This window comes from Coptis chinensis, chromosome 2 (genome assembly GCF_015680905.1).
Source record: "Coptis chinensis isolate HL-2020 chromosome 2, ASM1568090v1, whole genome shotgun sequence".
NCBI classification, from domain to species: Eukaryota; Viridiplantae; Streptophyta; class Magnoliopsida; order Ranunculales; family Ranunculaceae; genus Coptis; species Coptis chinensis.
The window spans coordinates 108,250,323-108,260,061 of NC_141457.1; the positions used below are offsets into that span (position 1 = coordinate 108,250,323).

General features: G+C 31.9%; 1 long non-coding RNA gene across 1 annotated transcript; it reads right to left on the reverse strand.

Moving 5' to 3' along the window:
• Positions 1-7,246: 7,246 nt before the first annotated feature.
• Positions 7,247-9,356, reverse strand: LOC147520310 (uncharacterized). The gene is made up of 3 exons (XR_015214400.1): positions 9,145-9,356; positions 8,945-9,058; positions 7,247-8,370 (listed from the first exon to the last, which is right to left on the reverse strand). It is a non-coding gene; the product is annotated as an uncharacterized LOC147520310 (long non-coding RNA).
• Between the last annotated feature and the right edge of the window lie 383 nt (positions 9,357-9,739).

Sequence of the window (9,739 nt, forward strand, 5' to 3'; positions counted from 1 at the left end):
ATCAACCGAATAAGCTATTTCTAATATCTCATGTCTTACAATTTAGAAACACCTCCCTCAATTATTCTAATCAGCTCCCTCCGTTTGAAGTAATTTACAAAAAAAAAAACTCTCTCACCTCACTGAAATTAGAATTAACTTTCATATTATTTAAAATAATTTAGAAAACCTCTTTCACATATCACTCTAATTATAATCAACCACCTTCTAATATTTTTATATTGTGTTTTTAAAAATGTTAGAGTGACAAATTTAAATATTTGAAAAAAACTTATGCATATCACGGTTCTCATACTTGTTCACATACTTGTTTTATACTATAAGATGAAGTCATGAAACCTACTCGATGGGCCATAACTCCACATGTGGCATTGAAAATATCGAGAATGCACTGAGTTTAAAAGAAAACACAAGATTCTTTTTCACGCCACAACTTTTCAGCACTTGGATCATTTTACGGGAATTGGGAGCATCTTCATTGTCATCTTCTACAAACCTTATCCTTCACATGTTCTTTGATTGTTAACCTAATTAGACGGTTGATGAGTTGATCTAATTGGAAAATTAGTCAAGTTGACAATTTGATTGCAATCGGACAAAACAATTGACCAACTTATGATAGTTAATTAGTAATGGGGTGCTGAGATTTGTTTATTTTTGTTTCAGGTGCTGATATTTCAGATCCCCAAATTTTACTTTTGGTAAAAAATTCCACATAATCATTTTGCTTTTTATGGAATTTCTTGATTTAGCTGAACATCAAAACAAAAAATAAACATCAGATAAGACAAAAGGAAATGATGACAAGATCTGACGTCCCCATCTCCGCCCTTTAATTTAGATTTCTTTCTTGTTCATATTAGGCCAGTATGATCAGGTATGAAACAAGAAAAATAAAATTTCAAGGACCATGTAGAAAACTCATCAAGAAAATTTCTGGTACAGAGATTTCCTTGAGATACATATTTGACTTTGACAATTTATCAAAAAAGGATAAACACGAGTAAATCTAAAAATTATAACTTTCTACAAATACAAACTATATGAGTACATTCTACAAACTATGTAGACTAATTATTCTCAACTCTAGACAAGAATATATTCAAATCTCTTGGATCGTTCTAAATGACTCCAACTTCATTGATTAGGTATAACCTGCAACACTTGGGTATAACCTGCAACACCAAATAAAAATTATTTTTTTTTGTCAGAAGGTATAAACAATAAATATCAACAAAAGTATACATTTATTTCAATTCACAAAACTAAAGTGCGTTGACTACTAAGAATTTAATATGGACTAACGAAGTTAACTCTTTAAGCACTTAAGCCATTAATTAATACTGCTATGTATATCACGAAGCAAGAAGCCACGGGGGCCTGAATGCATACATGCTCACCCTCAATTTCTTCCAAAAATGACTATTATATATATGAAAATGATTTTGTTACTAAACCCTCACATGTAATTGACCAAAAATAAAAACCCCTTCCCTAACTAACATAAGAAAGCTCTCCATTTCTAATTTTATGTATTTTTTGAGAAAACAAAGACTTTTGGCAAGTGTTTTTCTTGTTTGGAAAAACAAAAAGATGAAAGAGAAAAAAAGAGTAATAACATTCTCAAATCTCAGTCCCAATAATTCATATGTATGTTTATTGGTATGTTTTCTAAACCTTAATTCTCCAATCTCTTATTTTTTTTAGTTTTTTTATAATAAATTTTATTAGTTATAATACAATTTTGTACGTAATGAATTCAATCCATCGATTACTTGAGTCCATTACAATTTTAATTTGTTGCATAAAATTGTAGTAAATTTACTTTTGAATCTACTTAAAGCATTGATTGGAATTTCGGGATTAAATGAAAATGAAAACGAAAGCAATTAAAATAAATACTAAAGTGACCACAAAAAAAATGTACTGGTGTCTAAACATGTACAGTTTAAAACATGGTGGGATCATAAACCAAGTTGGCGTAACAAGCTAGTTTGAAAATCCAAATTTTGCTTACCCACTATAGATTTTTGAGAAAGCGTAAACATGAGAATTATATTCCCAATCCAGAATTTGTAAACGCTTTGTAAGTCTGTAACACCATTTTTTGTTATTAATATTAATTACCCTTTAGCCAAAAAAAAAAGTCTAAACATTGTATAATATTTTTTATTGCGCCTATGTGTTTATTTTTTTTCCCAATGCCTTTTGGACTATTTTCCTTACAGTTCTAAAGAATTCATTGTTTTTTTCATTTGTGGAATTTTAAAGTGGTTTCCATAAGCATATATTTGTAGGCACTTTCTTCTTAAGTTCCTAATTTTCTAAAGCTAAATATCCGTGTAATTTTTTTTTCTCCTAAATCGATCTATTAAGCAATCTAGTCTTTTGTAATTCCAAAATTTACATATCTTTTGTGATGGGATTCGAATTGTGTTTTTTTCTTTTTTACTTTTAAAAAATATGCAAGGGAAAACAAAAATTCGACAAATTGGGTGTTATCTTATCTTAGTTTTTATATAGTGAGTAGTTGTGGCTCACCCTCACCCAATTTTCTGGCTCCGCCACTGTGTATATATATATCTACATAATCTAGTCCACAAGTCTATAACAATTCAATAAATAAATTGTTAATTTCTTATAATGTTATATATAAGTCTATATAACCCTACTATCATGTGGAGAAAACTATAAAAGATTAACATTGAAAGTAAAAAATTACCTAGCTTATTTTGTTTTGTTTTTTTTAAGTGAGAATTTTATTGATAATGATAATGAGTTTTACATATAATTAGGACAAACGTGCAACAAGCTGTGCTGCAAGTTCTTTCTGAATTTGTTTTTTGTTTTTTGTTTGGGTTGAGGTCTGACGTTTGTTTAAGAATTGAGAGTGAAAGAAAGGAGGAAGGGATTATGAGTTTGTTATGGGTGATTATAATTATACAAACTGACCGGGTTGGGTTTTGGGTCTTTGGCTATTTTTTTTAGTCTTATTAACCCATCAAACATTCAAAGACACATTTGTCTCTCTTTAATGGTTTTGAACTCAAAATAAATGATAAATGATAATTTTGTAAGGGAAAAAAGATAAGTAAAAAAAACATTAGTTATATTTTTGGTTAACTAATTGGAATATTTTTTATTAGTTTTTTTTCATAATATTTTTTTTTTGTTGATTATATTATCATTATAGTTATAAATTAAAATTTTGGGGGTGCGATAGTGGAAGTTTGCTAAAAAAAATTGTGGGGTGCGAGTATTTATAGTTTAAAGATTTTTCTGGGCAATTAGTTATGTGGTAGTAGAGCTTTTATAATATCAGGGAGTGTGACTGCCCCCACACGAACCCCCTTATATCCATCTATGACTATATATGTCAAAATTAATGAAAATTTGATTATGTTACTGCAACAGATGGGAAACAAGAACAGGCAGAACTATAAGAAAGCCGAACGGCAAAAAAAAACTGGAACCATCACACAAAAATGTGGGACATGCAAAGCAAAGATTAAAGGCAACCTTGAGGATTTGGCAAAGCATGTTGAGATGCATCTAGATCCACTCATCTGGTCAACCAATTTATCACAAAAACACAATATTAAAATTCAAAGCCAAGGGATAATGAGGTTGTAGACTTCTTTTTTATCAGCTGGTAATGAGGTTTGAATGTTGCACATTAAACAAAACCCTGCATATATCATTAACAAACAAAATTAGCTAATTATTGTTAATGCGACTATGGACGGAGCCTGGAGTCTATGCCAAGGGGTGCGAGATTATGTGCACACCCCACCAAAATATATATATATATATATGCAATTTTTTATATTTTTTTGTCAGAAGGTCTAAACAATAAATATCAACAAAATTATGCATTTATTTCAATTCACAAAACTAGAGTGCGTTGACTACTAAGAATTTAGTATGGACTGATGAAGTTGACTACTTAAGTACTTAAGTCATTAATTGATACTACTATGTTTATATATATCTACATAATCTAGTCCACAAGTCTACAATAATTTAACAAATTGTTAACTTCCTATAATAATATATATAAGTCTATATAACCCTACTATCATATGAAGAAAACTATAAAAGATTAACATTGAAAGTAAAAAATTATTTTGTTTTGTTTTTTGTTTTTTGTTTTTTTAAGTGGAAATTTTATTGATAATGATAACGATATAATTATGACAAACGTGCAACAAGCTGTGCCGCAAGTCCTTTCTGAATTTGTTTTTTGTTTTTTTTTGTTGAGGTCTAACGCTTGATAATGAAAGAAATGAGGGAGAGCTTACATGTTATGGATGATTAGAATTATACAAATTGACCGGTTGGGCTTTGGGCATTTGGCTATTTGTTTTAGTCTCATTAACCCATCAAACATTCAAAAACACATTTGTTCCTCTTTAATGGTTTTGGACTTAAAATAAATGATAAATGATAATTTTGTAAGGGCATGCAAAAAAAGAAGTTAAAAAAAAAGTTGGGTTTATTGGAATGTTTTTTATTAGTCTTTTTTTCATACTATTTTTTTTTTTTTTTTTTTAATTATATTCTCACTATAGTTATGTGGGTGCGGCCGGTAGTGGAAGTTTGCTAAAATTGGTAGGGGAGGCAATTAGTTATGTGTGTAAAATAAAAGACTATACAGTTTATTGATATTGATTCATCCCAAAACATGGGTTTATATACAAGTTAGTTTCTCTTCTACCAAGATACACTATTCTAAATACATAATATTCTAAATATATCCTAAATATATTATTTTCTATTTAGAATATATATACAGCTTTCTACACTTCCCCTCAAGTTGATGCATAGATGTCAATCATGCCCAACTTGTCAACTGAGCTGTCGAACACTTTTTTAGATACACCTTTGGTAAGAACATCAGCTAATTGCTCTTCTGAGGTTACAAAAGGAAAGCGAATAACCTTCCTATCAAAATTTTCCTTAATAAAATGACGATCAACCTCCACATGTTTTGTTCGATCATGCTTGTAACGCCCGTATTTAAAATACGTATTTATTAATTAATTAATTAATTAATTAATTTATTTAAAATTCGTTGGATTGGATTTGGGATATGTGGGCCTAATTTCTGGGCCCGAGTCTGTGTTGGGCTTAGGTTTCAAACCCAGGTATATATACATATTTTTCTAGAGAATAGGGTTTTGAGATAAAAATAAAATAAAAATAGAGGCAGAGATAAAAGCTCGCTTGCTAGAGTGTTGGAGCGCGACGATTCGGACTATGATGAATTCGTGGAGCTTTTAATTAAGGTGAGTAGTTATTTTTGCTATTTCACTGAATCTATAATTTTTCGTGTATCGGTGTATACAGACATATTTCTCTGTTTAAGGTTTCTGCCTATTGTTACTACTAATTATCCTGTTTTTATTTGGCATCATGTTGTATTGTTAAACTCTGTTGAATTGTTAAACTATGTTGAAAACTCTGAAATTGAAATTTGAATTGTCGAAGCTTGGAGGCCGTTAATGGCGGCGAGCCAAAACAAACAGTTGTCCTGTATACGGTTTGGAACTGTTTGTATATTATTTGAAACTGTTTGTATATTCTACTCTTGTTGTGTTGATTGAATTATTGATTGACACTACAAGAAAAAATGCTTTATATCACTGTTAAAAACAGTGACAAAAAGTCTTTTGTCACTGTTTTATTTTTTTCTAAAACCGTGACGGAGTGGGAGTCATTTATTTTTTTCCCAAAACCGTGACAAATATTTCTTCTGGATTACCTATTTCTACCATATAAAACAAAGGACAAATATATAAAACCGTCACAAAAATCAACTCTTTTGTGACGCTTTTGACAAAACAGTGAAGTATTCATTTGATAACAGTCATAAATAGGTTAACTATTCATAACGGTTTTGTCAAAACCATGAACTATGTTTTTATTTTTATTTTAAAAAAAATAATAATAAAATAGTGCTAATAAATGAAAACATTTCCCAATAATAAACTACACACCTTAATATAATAAATTAAACTTCAAGTAGCATTCATAAAGTACTAATTCCATTCTCTTGGATAACCAATATATATTTGTACTTAATCATAGAACATAATAAAATAAATAACACGTTTCCAATCTAATACATAAAAATTTAATCAGCCTAATCCAAATCCAAATCCAAATGAAAAAACAAAAGAACCTAATCTCGCCAAAGTCGATCACCCACATGAATGTTTTCAGCTTTATCGTTCATCTTCATCTTAAGGATAGTTCATAATACATTCTTGGATAAACTTAACAAAGTTCATTCGAACTTCATCTACCTCTTTGTCGGTGAAACCCTTTTTATTGCTAAGATTTTTTATCTGAAATATAAGAAACAACATTATTAATATTTTGCAAAATAGAGAAAAGATATCACGCATAAATTAATTTAAAATGAGAGAGATAGTTTATTTACTTTCAATGGCAACAGAGAAGAATCATGTGCATTATGTCTCGCATGAAGCGCATTGCATGAATACCACATTGTTTACTTTCTAGTTGCATAGGGCCCTGCAAAAATATGAAATTAAGAGAGGATAATAAAAGTTCAATCATTTGGGTAGAACCTAAATGAGGCAAACAAGTCAATGAAAAGCAACAAAGGAAACATCGCTATTAGCAAAATAGGGCTAGTGAATCTTAAAGCTCATGCTAGCAATCAAGAGAAAAAGCCCAGATTGACAATCTCAGTTATTTATATCCTATGGGCAGATACCCAAACCAAATAAAGAAAACAAAAAAATAGGTAACCCCAGATTGAAACCAATTTTAGTTCCATGGGGATTGCAAAACACCGCAATAGGCAGGCTCAGTAGATTGCACTTCTCCGCAATAGGCAGGCTCATTAGATTGCACTTCTCATATACCGAATTGACTTAAAATTCTATCTATAACAGGTATTCCATCAGCGCCTATTGACTCCCCTTTATTTCTTCCGAGATCTTGGTCACCTACACGTAATGCCACTATTGACTCTAGGTTCATATCATAACTTGCTTCCTAGCGTATAAGGCTGACTTGGTCTTAACTGACACAGAGATTCCTAGCTTATCTGACACTCTCTATCGGTCCTATCTGTTTGTGTGAAGGATCCTTTCCTCCTCCTACTATATATGGCTCATCCATATGCGAGAGATTGGTTCTTTGATCATCAGATTCACTTGGTCTTCCTAGCTGATATGGTCAGCCCAAAAGAGCATATACGTCTCTTCCTTTCTTTCTGTCGTGGACTGTAAACCAATTATTGAATGCAACTAGCGCAATAATCACTAGTACTAATAACTAAATCTTATACACCACACTCATTCATTAAACAATTTAATATAAAAAAGAATCACCTCAAATCAGCAACCATTAAGTATGAAGAAATTTTATCTGTCTATGCAAGCATCCAATACAGTCATCAAAGAAATAACTTGATAACAAGAACAGACCATTCAAATCAGCATTAAACAAGATCCCAGAAACCCTTTTAGACACTGGTAAACTTAAGTACAAACTTGGTGCCTTCGAAAACTGCATTTAGAGAATAATCTAGTTGTAGTGCAAGAGAGTGCAACAAACTTGGCTGCACCAACACAAGCAACATGCAGTTGTAATACCTACAGCAAAAATGGTACATGATACCCATTCTGGTATTGAAGCACTTGCATCGGGTACCATTCTTCATCTGAACAGATTTATCAGAAAATCCCACTAATTGGCTATGCATCTAAGATACAAATACCTGAATGCATAACTTGGACCGAGATACATACTGTAGGATACTCGTGAACTCGAGAGAGAGAAAGGAGAGCGACAAATAAATGCTTCCCCATTCGATCCGAACTCAGGAGAAGCTTCAATACCCTCAACGAACTGGAGTGTGAAGACGATGAGACCTAGTGCTTGAATAGTAGTGGAAGAAGTTAGTTCTTAGTTTCTATTTTGGTAAATAAAATTCCAAACTAGGCTTAAGCTATTAAGTTATCTTGACTACTGAAAAAAGAGTGAATTGCTCTTGACATAAAAATACATACTAACCAATAAGCGTAGATCCAACGTGGCAAAAGAAGTGGTATGTACAACTTCTAAGAACTGGACTGGAATTTTAACATTCAATTCCACATCCAAATCAAGTAGATCAGGTAGCAGTGTTCCTAAAATAAGTTATTACAGCATGAATGAGCTAACAACTTGTATAAAATAAGTAACTACATCATGAATGAGCTAACACCTTGTATAACTACATCATCGAGAGATAAGCTCCAACGTCAATTGCACCCCAAATCAACTCCAACACACACAGTCCCCTCCGTTTTGCACACCCAGTATGTGATCATAGATTGAATAAAACTGAAACTGAAAATTGAACATAATGTATTGGGTGAGTGGCATCTAGTTAGTGCTATATAACAACTAATATATAACACACGTCTCAATAAGAAACTGCAGCAATATCTTCATTTTATACACTAAGAAAAATTTGTAAATTTCATTCCGGGTGTGTTATATTGAATGTAATGCAAGGCAACCTGTTAAGCATTGGTATAACTTGAAAGCCCCACTATTTGATACAACTATACAGATGAAAATTCCATCAAGGACTTAAGATGCTGCAAGTCTATAACTAAAAACAAAAATTAACTATTCGATTCAAAATGTTGTGTGTCCTACGAAAGCATAGAACCATTCTTTCAAACATGAAACAACTTTACTTCTTAAAGGATTCTTGATTGAAACAAAGAGATTAATGTTAACACTAATTTCAGTTAACATGAAATATAGGTAGCAAAACCCAAATAAGTCGTCAACCACCCAAAAAGTAGTCACTTTGTGGGATTGACGTTGCAATATTCTAGTCGAGTAGTCATATCACCACAAAAGCTTCCAGTTAAACACTGTATATATGAACCAGAGAGAGACATGTACATACCTGCACACCTGAAACCAAAGAAGTTATAGATCCTGTAAGTGATGGAGGACTAGACAATTTGCTTTATGGATTAGCAGAATATGCAGAAGGAGAAGCATGTAGAACTTTCAAAACCTACAAAAAAAAAACTAAGCATACCATAAGAAATCAAATCAAAGTATAGAGTATAAAGTACTTAAAACTTGCTAATGACATCTTACTTGGCTATTAACAAGATTGAATGCATGACCAATCCCTTGGAATAGTACAGGAGCTTCGATTTTTCCTTCCCCAAAATGACATCATAAAATCAATAAAATCATCACTAGCAATCAACATATGATCTCCATTCGCAAAACTCCCATGATCAATCACCACAGCCCTGGAATCCTCATCGAAATCAACACCACATTCAGTAGCAATCTCTCTAACCAACTCAGACGCCGACCCATCAACCGCAAGAATCAAACCCCTACCCGAATCAACAAACCCCAAAACAGAATTCAAATCTAAAGACCCACCAAATTTTTGAACAGTTGGTGAGAATAAAAAAAATAGCTTGTCGATAAATACTCTCATTTTTAGATAATTTGAGATTCAATAAGTAGCTAGATGGCTCAAACCTTCGACTATTGTCCCCTAAATGGAAATTAAAGAATTATAAATCGAATAGCCGAGAGAGGGGAGTTTTTTTTTTTTTTATTATCGAACAACCACTAAGAATTGGAATTGAAGAGAGAATATAATGCTTTGTACCGTGGAGTGCGAAAACCTGAAAGCAGTTTTGAATGAAGAAGATGAGAAGTGTGGAGAGAG